General features: G+C 42.3%; 1 protein-coding gene across 1 annotated transcript in view; it reads right to left on the reverse strand.

Moving 5' to 3' along the window:
- The window catches only part of LOC126092651 (uncharacterized), a 103,973-nt gene that overhangs the window by 19,334 nt on the left and 68,836 nt on the right, over window positions 1–15,803 (reverse strand). The window lies entirely within an intron of this gene.

Consider the following 15,803-nt stretch of genomic DNA (forward strand, 5'->3'; position numbering starts at 1 on the left):
CCGTGAATTCATTTTCCCAGGAAGGGGAAACTTTCTTGACACATTCCTGGGGTCAGATACATCACATGATCACACTGACAGAACCACAGGCACATAGACACAGGCAACAGAGCATGCACAATGTCGGCACTAGTACAGTGTATATCCACCTTTCGCAGCAATGCAGGATGCTATTCTCCCATGGAGACGATCGTAGAGATGCTGGATGTAGTCCTGTGGAACAGTTTGCCATGCCATTTCCACCTGGCGCCTCAGTTGGACCAGCGTTCGTGCTGGACGTGCAGACCGCGTGAGACGACGCTTCATCCAGTCCCAAACATGCTCAATGGGGGACAGATCCGGAGATCTTGCTGGCCAGGGTAGTTGACTTACACCTTCTAGAGCACGTTGGGTGGCACGGGATACATGCGGACGTGCATTGTCCTGTTGGAACAGCAAGTTCCCTTGCCGGTCTAGGAATGGTAGAACGATGGGTTCGATGACGCTTTGGATGTACCGTGCACTATTCAGTGTCCCCTCGACGATCACCAGTGGTGTACGGCCAGTGTAGGAGATCGCTCCCCACACCATGATGCCGGATGTTGGCCCTGTGTGCCTCGGTCGTATGCAGTCCTGATTGTGGCGCTCACCTGCACGGCGCCAAACACGCATACGACCATCATTGGCACCAAGGCAGAAGCGACTCTCATCGCTGAAGACGACACGTCTCCATTCGTCCCTCCATTCACGCCTGTCGCGACACCACTGGAGGCGGGCTGCACGATGTTGGGGCGTGAGCGGAAGACGGCCTAACGGTGTGCGGGACCGTAGCCCAGCTTCATGGAGACGGTTGCGAATGGTCCTCGCCGATACCCCAGGAGCAACAGTGTCCCTAATTTGCTGAGAAGTGGCGGTGCGGTCCCCTACGGCACTGCGTAGGATCCTACGGTCTTGGCGTGCATCCGTGCGTCGCTGCGGTCCGGTCCCAGGTCGACGGGTACGTGCACCTTCCGCCGACCACTGGCGACAACATCGATGTACTGTGGAGACCTCACGCCCCACGTGTTGAGCAATTCGGCGGTACGTCCACCCGGCCTCCCGCATGCCCACTATACGCCCTCGCTCAAAGTCCGTCAACTGCACATACGGTTCACGTCCACGCTGTCGCGGCATGCTACCAGTGTTAAAGACTGCGATGGAGCTCCGTATGCCACGGCAAACTGGCTGACACTGACGGCAGCAGTGCACAAATGCTGCGCAGCTAGCGCCATTCGACGGCCAACACCGCGGTTCCTTGTGTGTCCGCTGTGCCGTGCGTGTGATCATTGCTTGTACAGCCCTCTCGCAGTGTCCGGAGCAAGTATGGTGGGTCTGACACACCGGTGTCAATGTGTTCTTTTTTCCCATTTCCTGGAGTGTATAATCTATTGACTTTGGAGTTGCGAGCAGGAAGTCGTCGGGGCTTCCATTATAGGCTCTTCTGGAACAGTCTGCAACAATGTGGCTGATGGTCTGACTTTCTCCGCAGTCCCACTTAGGGGATGGTATTTTACCCCATTTATACAGGGAGTAAGCACATCTGCCATGATGAGTTCTAATCCTATTCAGAGTGGACCACATTTTGCGTGGTAGGTCAAAACCAGGTGGCTTTTGTGTGATGCAAGGCATGTTATGATTTTGCCATGCGTTCCATTTTTCAGACCATGCGTTTGTGATACTGAAACCTTCTTGTACACAGGGCCTTGCTGTTCTTGTTGGCGGGTTCCGAGATCGAAGCCTATTAGTGTTTGTAGCCTCAGTGTCTTGATGGATTGGCAGGCTCCGATTCCCCATGATGTTCTCGTATTCACGTACAAGGGCGTCAGTACGTCGCAGGTGTGGCGGCGGGATGTGGCTTAATATTGGGACCCATTGCGTTGGAGTGGGTTTAATTACTCCAGCAATCATCCTTAGAGTGTTATGCAACTGGACGGCCACCTTTTTTACATGTGGGCTGTTTAGTCAAATCGGAGCACAGTATTCGGCAGCCGAGAATACAATTGCTAAGGCAGAGGTGAGGAGAGTGGAGACTGTTGCTCCCTAGGTAGTACCACAGAGCTTTTGAATAATATTGTTTCTTGTCTTTCATTTTTCGGCAGTCTTTGTTAGGTGCTCTTTAAAAGATAGTGTTCTGTCCAGCGTCATGCCCAAATACTTCGGAGTTTTTATATGCCTGAGAACTGTGTTTTCAAATCGAATGTTGAGTTCCTTTCCAGCAAGTTTGTCGGTGAGATTGAAGCAACTAACCTCTCTTTTGGAAGCATTTGGTTGAAGTGTCCACTTACGGAAATATTCACCCATTATCTTCAGGTCTTTCGTTAGGATATCCTCAGATGCTTCAATTGTGCTACATCTTGTAGCGAGGGCCCAATCGTCAGCATATCCGAACTTTCTTAATTGTGTTTCCGGCAGGTCTGCAATATGGAGGCTAAATAGCAGTGGTGCAAGCACTGATCCTTGTGGTAAGCCATTCTTTAGTTTTTTGATGGAGCTGTATTCAATGTCCATACTTATTTGGAACACCCTATCATTGATCATGCTGTCTATTAAGCGTGCTATAGATTTGCAAGGAATTACTCGAAGAATTTTGTACATGATGCCTTCCCTCCACACAGTGCCGTAAGCTGCTGAGAGGTCAATAAAGGCGACTGATGTTTTCAATTTTCTCTGGAATCCGGCCTCAATGTAAGTAGTGAGTGACAACACCTGGTCAGTACAACTTCTTCCTGGCCGAAAGCCTGCCTGTTCAACTGGGGTCGCCCTGAACAATTCTGGGATAATTCTGTTTTATATAAGCCTCTCTAGTAATTTTTAAATTACAGACCGCAGGGCAATATTGGTCTGTAGCTTTTTGGATTGTCAGCCGGTTTCCCAGGCTTTAGAATAGCTATTACCTTAGATCGTTTGAGTTCTTGTGGGATATTGCCGGTTTGCATTATGTTTGTGAAAAATTGAGCCAGCCATACTTTTGTATACTTGCCACAGTTTATTATGAATTCAGGGTGAACGTTGTCGAAACCTGGTGCCTTTGTTGGTTTGACATCTTTCAGAGCTGTTTCTATGTCTTCGCTAGAGAAAGGGCGAGAGTGTTCAGTTGCTGTGGCTTCATGTTTTAAGATTTTGAGTTCTCGCTTCACTTGGATTGTATGAGTTTTATCCTTTGGTGTCCTAGACAGGTTAAATAGATGTGCAGCTATGGCATTTGGCCTTACAGCTGTTTTTTGTCGTTGTGCTAGTGGGCTGCTACCTAGTTCTCTCAGCAGTAACCATGCTTGCCTGCTAGATGTTTGGAAATTGAGGCTTTCTACAGTTTCCGTCAACTTATGTCTTCTGTCAGTATCCAAGCTGTGAAGCAGTTCATTCGCTATTTCCTGATCGCCGAATTCGAGGTTGCTCTGGTATAGTTCTTCGCTGGTTTGGGACCATCCAGTGAAGTATTCTTTGCGGTACCCTGTTGGTATGTGCTTCTTGGCCGTGCTTATCATGGCACCAACAAATCTTTGGTAATTTTTGCTAGTAGGTGGTATCCATCCCAAACATTTGTCCAGATCTGTGGAGAACTCAGTCCAATTGGCTTTTTTAAGATTCCATCGTGGGCGAGAAATAGAGGTAATTAGGGGGATTTGAGTTCCTACCTCTATTATGATTGGACGGTGTTGACTGTGCGGAAAGTCGGGCAGAACTCTACGCGAGGCCATGAGAGGTTGGTCTCTGTTGTTGGACGAGACGAAACACAGGTCAAGGTTGTACTCCTGTCTCCGGGCAGCTGATCTAAACGTAAATCGGTCCTTAGCGTCGAGTACATGGTATAAGTATTCGTCTTCTGCCCAGGTGAGAGATAGTCACGAGCATGATACAGGATTTGGTGCAGAAACCATTAAAACTTTGTTGCGGCGGGATCTTCTCAAGCAATTTCGACCAGCAGCTTTCTGCTCCGAATGCGAAAATATTTTGTTGAATCCTGCCTACATAGGGAGAAACGGCCATCATAATAACATAAATAAGAGCTCGTACGGAAGGATATAGGTGTTGGAGAGTGGAATAATAGGGATTTAGTGTGAAGCTGTACCGATGAGCCCTCTGTCAAGTACTTAAGTGTGATTTGCAGAGAAGCCATGTAGATTCGGATGGAAGAGACAGTGAAATCTAGTCTTTCCCAGAGGAATGCTGCAGCTACCGTAAGGGACGACAAGAATCAATTTAACTTCAAGCGGTGCAGAACAATATGCAAACATTTACGTAGATTCCGTCCATGTGCGTTTCTTTGACGTGCAGTTGCGACATCTAGCGGGCGTGGATGGAGGCACGTGTCTTGCTGCTGCACGGCGGTGAACCTGGGTCTCTCTTCTTACGTTTCTTTCAGTGGTGCTCTCTACGAAACGCAATTTTATTTGTCTGCCGAATCCAATATGGCTAATAATTTTGACTGAACTTGTACCTGACTGCACCTGAAACAATGCAGTCTTTCAACAAAGGAAATTCCTTACGTTACTTTAGGTCGCCCAGTATTAGAGTATTTTTCGTCTGTATGAGACCCTTACCAGGTGGGTCTGATTCAAGAGATTGAGAAGGTCAAAAGAAGAGTGACAAGATTCGTGACTGGTACATTTACCCATCGCGAGAGCGTTACAAATCTCGTAGAAAGTTTGAAGTGGGGCACATTTGTAGACAGACGACGCGCTACACGGATGGGGCTGCTCACTAATTTCCAAAAACCGATCTTCGCCGACGATGTAGAGCATATATTATTACCACCAACTTTCATACCGCTCAATGATCACCATTCAAAGTGTTGTGTACATAGTTCCGCGTAGTCAGCGCGTACACAACTTTCCCACTAGAGCGCGCCCCGCTAAGCACAACAGCGCAGGCGCAGCGCTCGTCTGGTCTCCGCACTAAGAGATGGCGCTGTCGTAGAGACGCACCAAATTCTGCTTCCGCCGATCCGCGTATTAATATGTAACGCAGCCAATGAGATTGCTGCTAACGTAGAACCTTTTCTCCTCTCGTATCACACTCGCGCAGTGATACCTGAACGCTCGAGGTATTATAACGAGTGTAGAGACCTCCGATTAGTCAGTCTCCATCAGTCTCCATTGGTCTGCATTTGTCTGCACCAGTCTGTACCAGTCTGCATTAGTCTGCAGTCAAGTTTCAGTCTGCGCCTAATAAGATTATCATATTCCTGTACATAGCCATGAAGAGAAATGTATAGACACTTTGTCAAGTATCTGAGATATGTGAGAATAAGATTAACGTACCGAGACCAAAGGAACTTCAGATTGTCAATTGTAAATAGCATCCAGAATCAAGTTAAGTAAGGTTTATGATTTTTATTATTTTAATAAATGTGTGTGAAAATTAATCAAGTTCTGTTTAAAATTGGTCACCGTCAATCTGCTACTCTAAGCGTGCAAGTGGCATTTCTATCGTCTGACCTGACGGCAGAAGATAAACACGCCACGATAAGACCACGAGACATATTGTTGACACTCGCCTACTTCGTTAGAGCGACAAGTCAAATAATCTGATGGTGTGTGTACCGAAGGTCTTACAGTACGCACACCACACAAAGATAAGGGAAATTAGAGCTGGTACTGAGGCGTTCAGACAGTCGTTTTTCCCTAGCGCGGTCCATGAGTGGAACACAGAGGTTGTGGGGAGGAGGGGGGATAGGACTTTGGCGCGAATAGTGCCCTCCGCCACACACCGTTTGATGGCTAGTGGAGTATATATATATAGACATGTAGATGTAGACCACAGGTATGGATATCCTGTTCACTTGTTTTGTAGTGTTTTCTGCTTTAGATTTGTACAATTAGGAGTGCGTTTGTAAATTAGGCTGTCTCTATGCGCTTGTATTTTCTAGATCTGAAGATGGTCATTACCGACCGAAATTAATAGTCTGATTACAAATAAACATTATGTTCCAAGACTGGAATTATAATAAAGTTCTTCATTTCACATCTTATCAGTTTACCTAATTTTCAACATTCTCTTATAGCATCACATTTCAAACGTTTCGATTGTCTTCTTTCCCGGTTTCGCAGTCTATGAATCACTGCCATACAGTACTGTGTTTACAGGTACAGTCTTAGAACTTTTCTGAAGCGTTAAAGGCCACCATTTGATACTAGTGCACTACTTTCGGTCTAGAATACCACCTTGGCCAACAGCGCATACACACAACTTATGCTCAGCAGAAACTATATTTTACAACTACTTAGAGTAATGATCCTTACCACGCTAAATATGAAGTACATCATGTGCAGAGCATGGAGCAACGATAGCGTTTCGTCCTCAATTAGTGCGTTAATTAAATTGTAATACCCAAATAAAAGGGCATCTACGTTTACGGCGTGTTTCCCGCAGAATTCGCACTGCAGGTACTCAACGATTTGCTCTGAAGAGACAGGCTGCAGCAGACAGAGCAACGTTAGTCCGCCCAGCGAAATGACCCACGTTCCAGAGAGCATGGCGTCGGCCAGCCCTCAGACCTGCAAAAGACGTCAAAAGAAGTTTTGATCTCACGCTACTGGCTTGCACATATTATTTTCATAGTGCTTACTGTCAGATAGGTATGCTAATACAATTTCGCTAGTACAATTTCGTCAATACCAAAGCGGGCCCCTAAAGTTTCTGGGTTTACCTTAGATGGTCGCAATATCAGCTCCAGTGCATTCCGGTAAACGAAAACACGTCTCGTTAAGGTTTCCCATAGAGGTGACATATGACACCTAAAGTCAGTATGCTGTGATTTCTTTTCGATTCTGCCAACGTCGCAGATAGTGAAGACACGTTAACATTTACGTTACGAAAATATCAGCAGAAGATACTACACAGTACAGGAATAAATGACTTATTTTTGCACTTAGTACGATTTATTTAATCAGTCTTCTGTCTGGTCTGATACAGTTCGCTAATCTCTTCATCTCAGAGCAGCACTTGCACTCTGCCTCGTTAATTATTTGTTGGATGTATTCCAATCTCCGTCCGCCCTTACAGTTTTATACTCTACAACTCCCACAATTCACACGGAAATTCTACATCTACATCTATGTCGATACTCTGCGAGCCACACATAAGCGCCTGTCGGAGGGCTCATCGAACCACCTTCACAGAATTCTCTGTTATTCCACTGTCGAAGAGCGCGCGGGAAAGACGAACACTTATGTCTTTCCGTGCGAGCTCTGATTTCCCTTATTTTTTTTTAATGATCGTTCCTCCCTATGTAGGGCAGCGTCATCCGAATATTTTCGCATTCGGAGGAGAAAGTTGGTGATTGGAACTTCCTGAGAAGATCCCGCCACAACGAGAAATAAATTTTTTTTTTAAAGATGTCCACCCCAAATCCCGTCTCCTGTCTGTGACATTCCCTCCACTATTTCTCGACAATACTGGATGTCGTTCTCTTCTCTGAACTTTCTCTATGTACTTCATTAATCCTTTCTGTTGATGATCACACAGCACGCAGCAGTAGCCCAAAAGAGGACAGACAAACATAGTGTGGGCAGTCTCTTTAGCAGATATGTTGCATCTTGTAAGTGTTCTGCCAATAAATCGCAGTCTTTGGTTTGCCTCTACCACAACATTCCGTATGCGGTCTTTACAATTTACGTTGTTCGTAATTCCTAGGTATTTCATTGGATTTACCAACTTTAAATTTGATTGATTTATCGTGTAACCGTAGTTTAACTGACTCGTTTTAGCACTCACGTAGATGACAGCATACTTTTCATAATTTCCGGTGGATTTCCGATCTTCGCACCATGCATATATCTTTTGTAAATCGTTTTGCAATTTTTTGATCTTCTGATGACTTTACTTAACGATAAACAACAGAATCATTTGCTAACAACCTAAGCCGGCTGCTCAGATTGTCTACCAAATCGTTTATATAGATAAGGAACAGCATAGAACCCATAACACTACCTTGTCGGAAGCCAGAAATTACGTCTGTTTTACTCGATGACTTCCCCGTCAGTTAGTACGAACTATGACCTCTATGACTGGGAATCGCGAATCCAGTAGAATAACTGAGACCATATTTCAATACCTACGCAATTTAATTAGAAGCCGCATTTGAGGTACAGTGTCAATAGCCTTCCGGATATGTAGAAATACGAAATCAATTTGAAATCCCTTGTCAATAGCTGATGGATCAGTCAGTTTACAGTTCATTGTTGCCATGTTTGTAAGTCTTCTTATTATTCTAGAACTGATTTTTCTTTTATGTCCACATTTCCTTTCATGTATGGCTTGTATTCACCAACTTTCTGCACTGAAAGTTTGATTCTGCTGACAGTTTTCTGTGATATTCTCGTTTTGTCAGCAATTTCGTGCTGTGTATAACGATTTTCGGCAACAAGTGCTACCACAGCCGAAATGTTCCGAGATGAAACACCTTTTGTCTTCCCCATAATCTCACTTTCTTTGAAAACTCCATGATTTTTTCCTATAGCTAAAAACATGCCACTTCAGAAGCTGTACAATGTCTTATTACTGTAGCAAGAAGTTGATGGAATAAATAACAATCTGAAGTACACCATAGAAACATAAAACATTACTCTAAACACTGTTTCAAAGCATGTACAGAGAAAACTAGCACCAACACTATTTGGAGGTATCTGTGAGTTGCTTGGAAGGGAAACGTCATGGCATCAATCAAACCATTGAAAGAAATCAATTGCTACCCTTTTCTCTCCCTTTTTTACACCAGAAAACTTAAGAGTATCAAAAATAATCGTTTAGTCTAATAATTTGAACACGTGGAGTGACAACAAAGCGAAGGAAGAAGAAACCTAGAAGGACCAATTCAAAGAAGCTGAAACTTAACACAAATAAGGGGGCCACGAAGCAGACGCATTGAAGGAATTCTGCTACGTGGAAACAAAAGAAATATTACAGACGAAGCAAGGAGAGCTTAAAAAGTGGATTGTCTCCAGGCCAAAATTAGATGAGTAAATATCGGCCTTAAACTGAGGGAGAAAAATATTTGGAAAAGAAGGATTTTAACACAGAGTTGTACGGTAAAGTAGAGAATCAAAACATCTGAGCTGTGAGAATACACAAACGTGTAAAAAGTTTTGTGGAATAACAAGGTGTGAAGTGGGAACATAAATGCAGAATCGTCGAAGAAAGGAATATATGGAAGACACTGACAAGAAGAAGAAGAGACAGGATTAAAGAAGCGTGTTCAGGCTTCAAAGAATAACAGGCATGGTGCTTGAGGGAACTGTGGAGGTTAAGAACCTCAGGGAAGGATAGAGTTGGAACCGTGCCCAAGATACCATTGAGAATGTTGGATGTAGTGCTAGCTAACCTGGAGAGATAGACACAGGAGAGGAATTTGTGGCGGACGGCATGGAACCAGTAAGAATAATGAACGAAAGTAAAAAGCACTACGCGATTCGTACTTCCGTTAAATGACATTTGAGGTCAACACGTAATAAAATTACAACTAATACTCTGATAGCTGTCGCTAATATACGTTTAACTGTAAACCTCGTTTGAGGAAATTTCTATATAGAACTAGAAACCCTTCCAAAACACTGACATCGCAAGAGCGTACTACGCTGATAATAATCTTGCACATGAATAGCACACAATATCAAGCAGACGTAGTTCAAAAATATTCAGCTAGGAGTAAATTTACGTCTCCCTACATATTCCGCACAACAAGATCCGGTTAATGGCACAGGATACTTTGTAGCAGTGCTCGTTATTCCTTTTCCCAGGCTGTTCACAAAGGTAGCGAGGGAAAATGACCGTCAGCGCTTGCGTACGAGTTCTGCTGTCTGTTATCTTGTCTGCGAGGTCCTACCTCGAGATGCACGTTGGTGCCAGTAGTCCAGGGATTCCAGTTTGAGTTGACAGAGGGTCTTATTAATAATCGTGTGTTGATGGAACATACCAGTAACAAATCTAGCAGCACGCCTCTGAATTGCTTCGATGTCTTCCTTTAATCCGACCTGGCGAGGATCCCAAACACTGGAGCAGTACTGGACGGTGGCTCGCATAAATACGAGAGTTGGAACTTAAATAGTGGCAACTATTTACTCACAACCGATACAAAAGTGTTACATGTTTGCACCTGTTACTGTTCTTCCAAGTAGTCACCAGCGTTGTGTAGAACCCGTTGCAGTGATGTGGAAGGTGTGGTATACCGTCAGCAGAGCCTGTTCTGTTGATGGTGCGAATCTCTGGAACAGTGCTGAAGCGAATGCCGCGAAGTGGTTCCTTCATCTTCGGAATCAAATCAAAGTCACGAGGAGTATGGTGGATGGTACAGTACTTCCTAGCCCCATCGACCGAACAGAGCAGCCACAGCTTGCGCTGTATGAGCCTGCGCATTGTCTTGCAAAATGTGTCGGCGCTCACTAAGTCATTGCCCTCATGCGCCTGAAACGCTCGTCACTGTGGGTAAACGACGATAGATTACACATCAGCAGCAGTAAACGAGTGGGATTTCACGCAACTGATCCGTACGCCGCCGGCTGCAGTTATGTGGGAAAAGCCACGTTATTTTAACTCTTGTCGGACTTTCTTTTTTCGCACAGTATGTTATGTCTTCTCTGTGTTTTGGCACTCTTTATATCTTTACAGTACATTAGATGTGAATAGGGACGGGATCATTTAAAATAAACGGTTGGGGCGATCTTGACTGTTTTATTAATTGTTACAATTTAGAAACTTAAACTGGATATTCTCTGTGGGTATTTGAAACGTACACAAAGAAAAGTTTACGACTTGCATCTGCGGGTAGAGTAAACGTCACAGTCGGCACACTGGACTTGTGTTTTTGAGAACGGTGTTTGAAGTGCCCTCCAGGTCATCCAGGATGAAGTTTCCCATGATTTTTCTAAATTACTTATGCAAGTGCCAGGAGTGGCGAGTTTAAAATGTCACGGTCGATTTCCTAACCCATTCTTCTACTACCCGAGATTGTGCTTCGTCTGTATTGTCCTCGATGCCGGCGAGAGGTTAACCGCTAATCATCCTTTGTAACATTATTATCGTTATCACCTGTAAACGTTTTATCCAACTTCTTTGTCTGGTTTTACTTAACCCTGCTGTTCTGTTCACTTTTACTTGACATATATACTGTTCGGGTCAATATGACCCGACATATCAAAATGCTTTAGAAACATAAATTTTGGTACAGTTTTAGCTATCGACATTGTTGTTCTATTCCAGTACCTTGTTAGTAATAATAATAATAATAATAATAATAATAATAATGGTAATAATAATAATAATAACAATGCATACAACTTTATTGAGGGATATTTTTCATTTAAATATGCACATAAATTTGAAACAACAGACAGTTTCCATTACAGGCATTCAACTTAGAAAGCACTACAGTTTTTCCATACTTCTATTCTTATTGTTGACAGTTTAGACGTAAGTATTGACATTTTCTAACAACAGACAGTTGTCATTACAGATATTCATCTTAGAGCACACTACAGTACAGAACACACTACAGTTTTTTTATTACATTCCAACATAGAAAGCACTACAACTTTAGAATCCTCTCTTCTTACTGATTGTAGTTTAGGCACAAGTATTCACATAAATTTGAAACAACAGAATTTTCAATACAATCATCTTATAAAATACTACAGTTCTTTTCTTACTGCTTGCACTGTGGACACAAGTAGGTTACATGTTTCTTGCAAATATGTTTACTACATTTTCCACACACCATGTTTGTTTTATTGTCATTACTTGATGGACAGAACTTACAGCGTGCACGTTTTGTAGATTTTCTTGTTGTTACCGATTCTGACACACCACCCACATCATTCGGGTTTTGGATGCTTGTGACCATTCTCAAAGAATCTTCTGTTCTTGGGAAATGCGTTCTTGATGCAATATGTTCTTTTATCAGTGACTTTCCAAGTTCCTCCAAGAATATTCTCCTTCTAGTCAATTTGCTTGCATTCCAATTAGGGTCAACCGAAATCCACAAAACGTATGCATTATAAGCAGAAACATCAAGAATATTGTAGAAAACTATCATTGGCCACCTATTACTTTTTCGTTTGCATGTATATGTACCTAATAACTGATCAAGCGTGTCTACAGCACCTTTGGTTGAATTATAGTCCAAAATCATTTTTGGCTTCTTATCAGCCCTGTCACTGATTTCCGCATCATGGTGGAGAGTGCTCATAAGTACAACATTCTTGTGTCTCTTAGGAATATAATTAACCACAGTAGTGTCATTTGTGAAGTAAAATGAAGAGCTGTGTACCTCCTTGTTGGTCATTTTGTGTGGAAGCTCCGGCTTATTTTTCCGTATAGTTCCCAACATAGTCAATTTCCTTTTCAGAAGCAGCTGCCCCAAATTGTACGACGTAAAAAAGTTGTCACACGTGATATTCTGACCACGTAACTCAGAAGTGAGATCAGATACCACCCTCATTCCCTGATTTCTTTCTGGTGCCGCTCCACTCACCTTTCCTGTATAAATTTGGGCTTTCAGTACGTATGAAGTTTTGCTGTCACACATGGTCCATATTTTGATCCCATATTTTGCCGGTTTACTTGGGATATACTGCTTGAATGGACAGCGACCTCTAAATGCTACTAACTGCTCGTCAACAGTAACATTTTCTCCTGGATTATACAGTTGAGGAAGGACCTCTACCCACTTCTCCCAAATACTACGAATTGCGGCAAGTTTGTCAGTACGTCGTCTTTCCTCTCTAGTAGATTTCTTGTCAAATCGCAGGACACGTGATATCTTACAGAATGTTTCATGAGACATGGTTGCTCGAAATATGTTTCGCCCAGTATCTTTATCCCACAAACTTTTTGTAGACTCCCCATGAGATCGATATACACCCGCTAGGAGTAAGAGTCCTAAGTATGCATGGAAAACAGAACCATCAATATCTGTCCACTGTTCACCATAAACTCGCTGCCCTTCAATATTTGTCATCTCTATTATTTCATTTTGAAGCGCTGTGTGAAATACTGCTTCAAATGAACATTTTACATCAGATATTCTGCTGACTGCATACCTGGTAACTCCTGGGGTACTCTTGATGATGTTCGAAGCTGGTAGGCGACCATGTTGTGCTGGTGGATGCAACTGCCATTCTATATTCCCATTTTTAGAAAGAAAAGTCTCTACACTATTTTGTATGGGCTGTGGACTGTCGTAACTGTCATCGGAACACTCGCTTTCAGATGCATTGCTGATGTGATCTTCAAACTCAGAAAGTGATCCTTCATCTGGTGAGGCATTTACTATTTCTTCCAACTCACGATCATTCAATGGTCTCATCGCCATGGTGTCACAAGTCAAACTGGGCAGAAACAAAGCATTCCAATTATTGAGAACTGCCAATTATTATTTCCTGGGGAAAGCAACAAACAAGCCCATTGTTGTGAACGCATGGAGCTTTAGGTGATTGTTGAGAGTAAGTTGGAATGATGCAGTCACTATTCCCACACAACACAACAAAAATAATTTTCGCCATTTCCAGATTTTAGAAATAAATACGAGTTACACTAAACATATTTGTGTCGGGTCATTATGACCCGAACATTACATATGCAACTATTACAGTTGAAGCCCAAACTTCTTAAACTTTTTTAAAACCTTTTAAAACACATGCTGCTCATCCATTTTCAGACAAAGTCACAAAGTTTCATAAATATATATTGGTATTTACATAATGTAAAATAACGTTCATATTCGTTTCGGGTCATATAGACCCGAACAGAACAGCAGGGTTAATATGATTTCTGTACAACTATGCTTCTTGAAGTAATATCAAAGTTAATGTTTCATCGATTATTTATGAAAATTTATACAACTGTAAAAATCGTATGGATGTAATTTAAAAGGAATGTGCTGTAAAAGAAACAAAATGTTGTATTTTACTGTTTCATGCAGAGGGAAAGTAGATTTGTAATCATGCAAAACTTGAGGGAAGTCTCTACGCAACGGAACTGACTAAGCGGGAACAGTAAAAGTGGATCTGCTTGTCGAACTGCTAAACTCCTTTGTGGAATGAGTCAGTCGGTGGCTAGCAGACAAACGGTGCCCATCCTGCCAATTGAAAAAGGCGAGAAGAACCACTTATGTGGTGTAGTTTTCAAAAATAAGTTTGTGTTGAGCCATCGTATTTTATCCCTAGTCTTTTATCTAGACAGGGTCCTATCCCAAGTGCTACGATAAATCCGAGTATCCTATGTTACCGAACTGAAAAGCAATTATCTTATTAACAAACGTTAGTAAACTTTGTGGAGTAGTAAAGTACATAAATATTTAGTGAAGTTTTGAATAAATGAACAGACAAAGTTTCATCAAAGTACATTCACTAAGAGAAGTTTAAAGTATTCAGTTCAAAGAACATTTTAAAATAATATTGTTTACAATTTCATGTGTTATGTAGTACATTTTATGTTGTGACTAGTGTTCAGCCCCGATATGAGTCTACCGATAGATTAGTTTCTTCATCCACATTGAGACGGTTTTAAATTTCATATGAATTAACTGCCATAAAGAATAAGCACCTGGCTACAAATATTCAAACTATACTAGATCCAGGTATCACATGCCCCACTTGAGCTAAATAACATAAGGTAGTGATTTTCCCTTGATAATGCAAAAATAATCAGTACAAAAAATGGTTCAAATGGCTATGAGCACTATGGGACTTAACATCTGTGGTCATCAGTCCCCTAGAACTTAGAACTACGTAAACCTAACTAACCTAAGGACATCACACACATCCATGCCCGAAGCAGGATTCGAACCTGCGACCATAGCGGTCACGTGGTCCCAGACTGGAGCGCCTAGAACCGCAGGGCCACACCGGCCGGCTAATCAGTACAAAAGATACAATTACTCCATGATTTTTCAACAGTAGGAAATTCTTATAATCAAACAAATAAAAGAAGCTCCTGTCCAAGTCAGTATTGCTCCACCAATGGTAAGCATTTTATCTATAATTATCATTATCTTCCCACTGTAACGTACTGCTGGTAAGTGTTATTGAGACTCAATTGTTGCCTAAATGCACAAATGTCCCTCTTGTGTAGGTCAAGCCAATTCACTGATACATTAGTTACTAAATTGTTCTACTGTCTTGTGTCGTATCAGCGAAACAGAAGTTTAGTATCAAGTAAAGTCAATCTAAATATTTACCTTCTTTGTGAACCACGCTAATACTGGGTACAACTTTGCTCAGTTAGGCTGACAACCGCTTCCTTCTATGTAGTTCCATTTTGCTTGGCTACTAATAGAACTTTGATTCTGTTCCCGTTTATCCTGCTACTGCTTTTTTCCAGTAGAATTAGTCAGATACCTTAATACTACACATCATCACTGTCACAAAACTAAAAACCAAGTCACAGGTGTAACATTATCGGCTTATTACTGTTTTAAAAGTAGCCGGTAGTCTTATAAGTGGTTTTCCCGTGACAGAACTAATAGTTTTGTAAGGCCAAAGTGCTAACTTCCCTTCATCTCTTGAATTCCAAACACAAAGGTTTCGAAAACTAAGTTAAAGTAGAGGACAGCCCAGGAAAGTAAGTAATGGGTAAAAAATCTGACTCGTTTGTAAAGCAGTGATACAAATCGTGAATTTTCAATATTTATGCTGCGATATAACGTAAGAAGAGAGTTAGAATGTGTGGAAAGAAAGATTCCGATCGCAGAACAATAGCAAGAACGCTCAAATGGAAAATGAGGAAAAACTAGAAAACGACTTTTATAAAGTAATGGTAGTTCGTATCTTGTACAGAACCGAATGTTGCGC

This window comes from Schistocerca cancellata, chromosome 7 (assembly GCF_023864275.1).
Source record: "Schistocerca cancellata isolate TAMUIC-IGC-003103 chromosome 7, iqSchCanc2.1, whole genome shotgun sequence".
NCBI classification, from domain to species: Eukaryota; Metazoa; Arthropoda; class Insecta; order Orthoptera; family Acrididae; genus Schistocerca; species Schistocerca cancellata.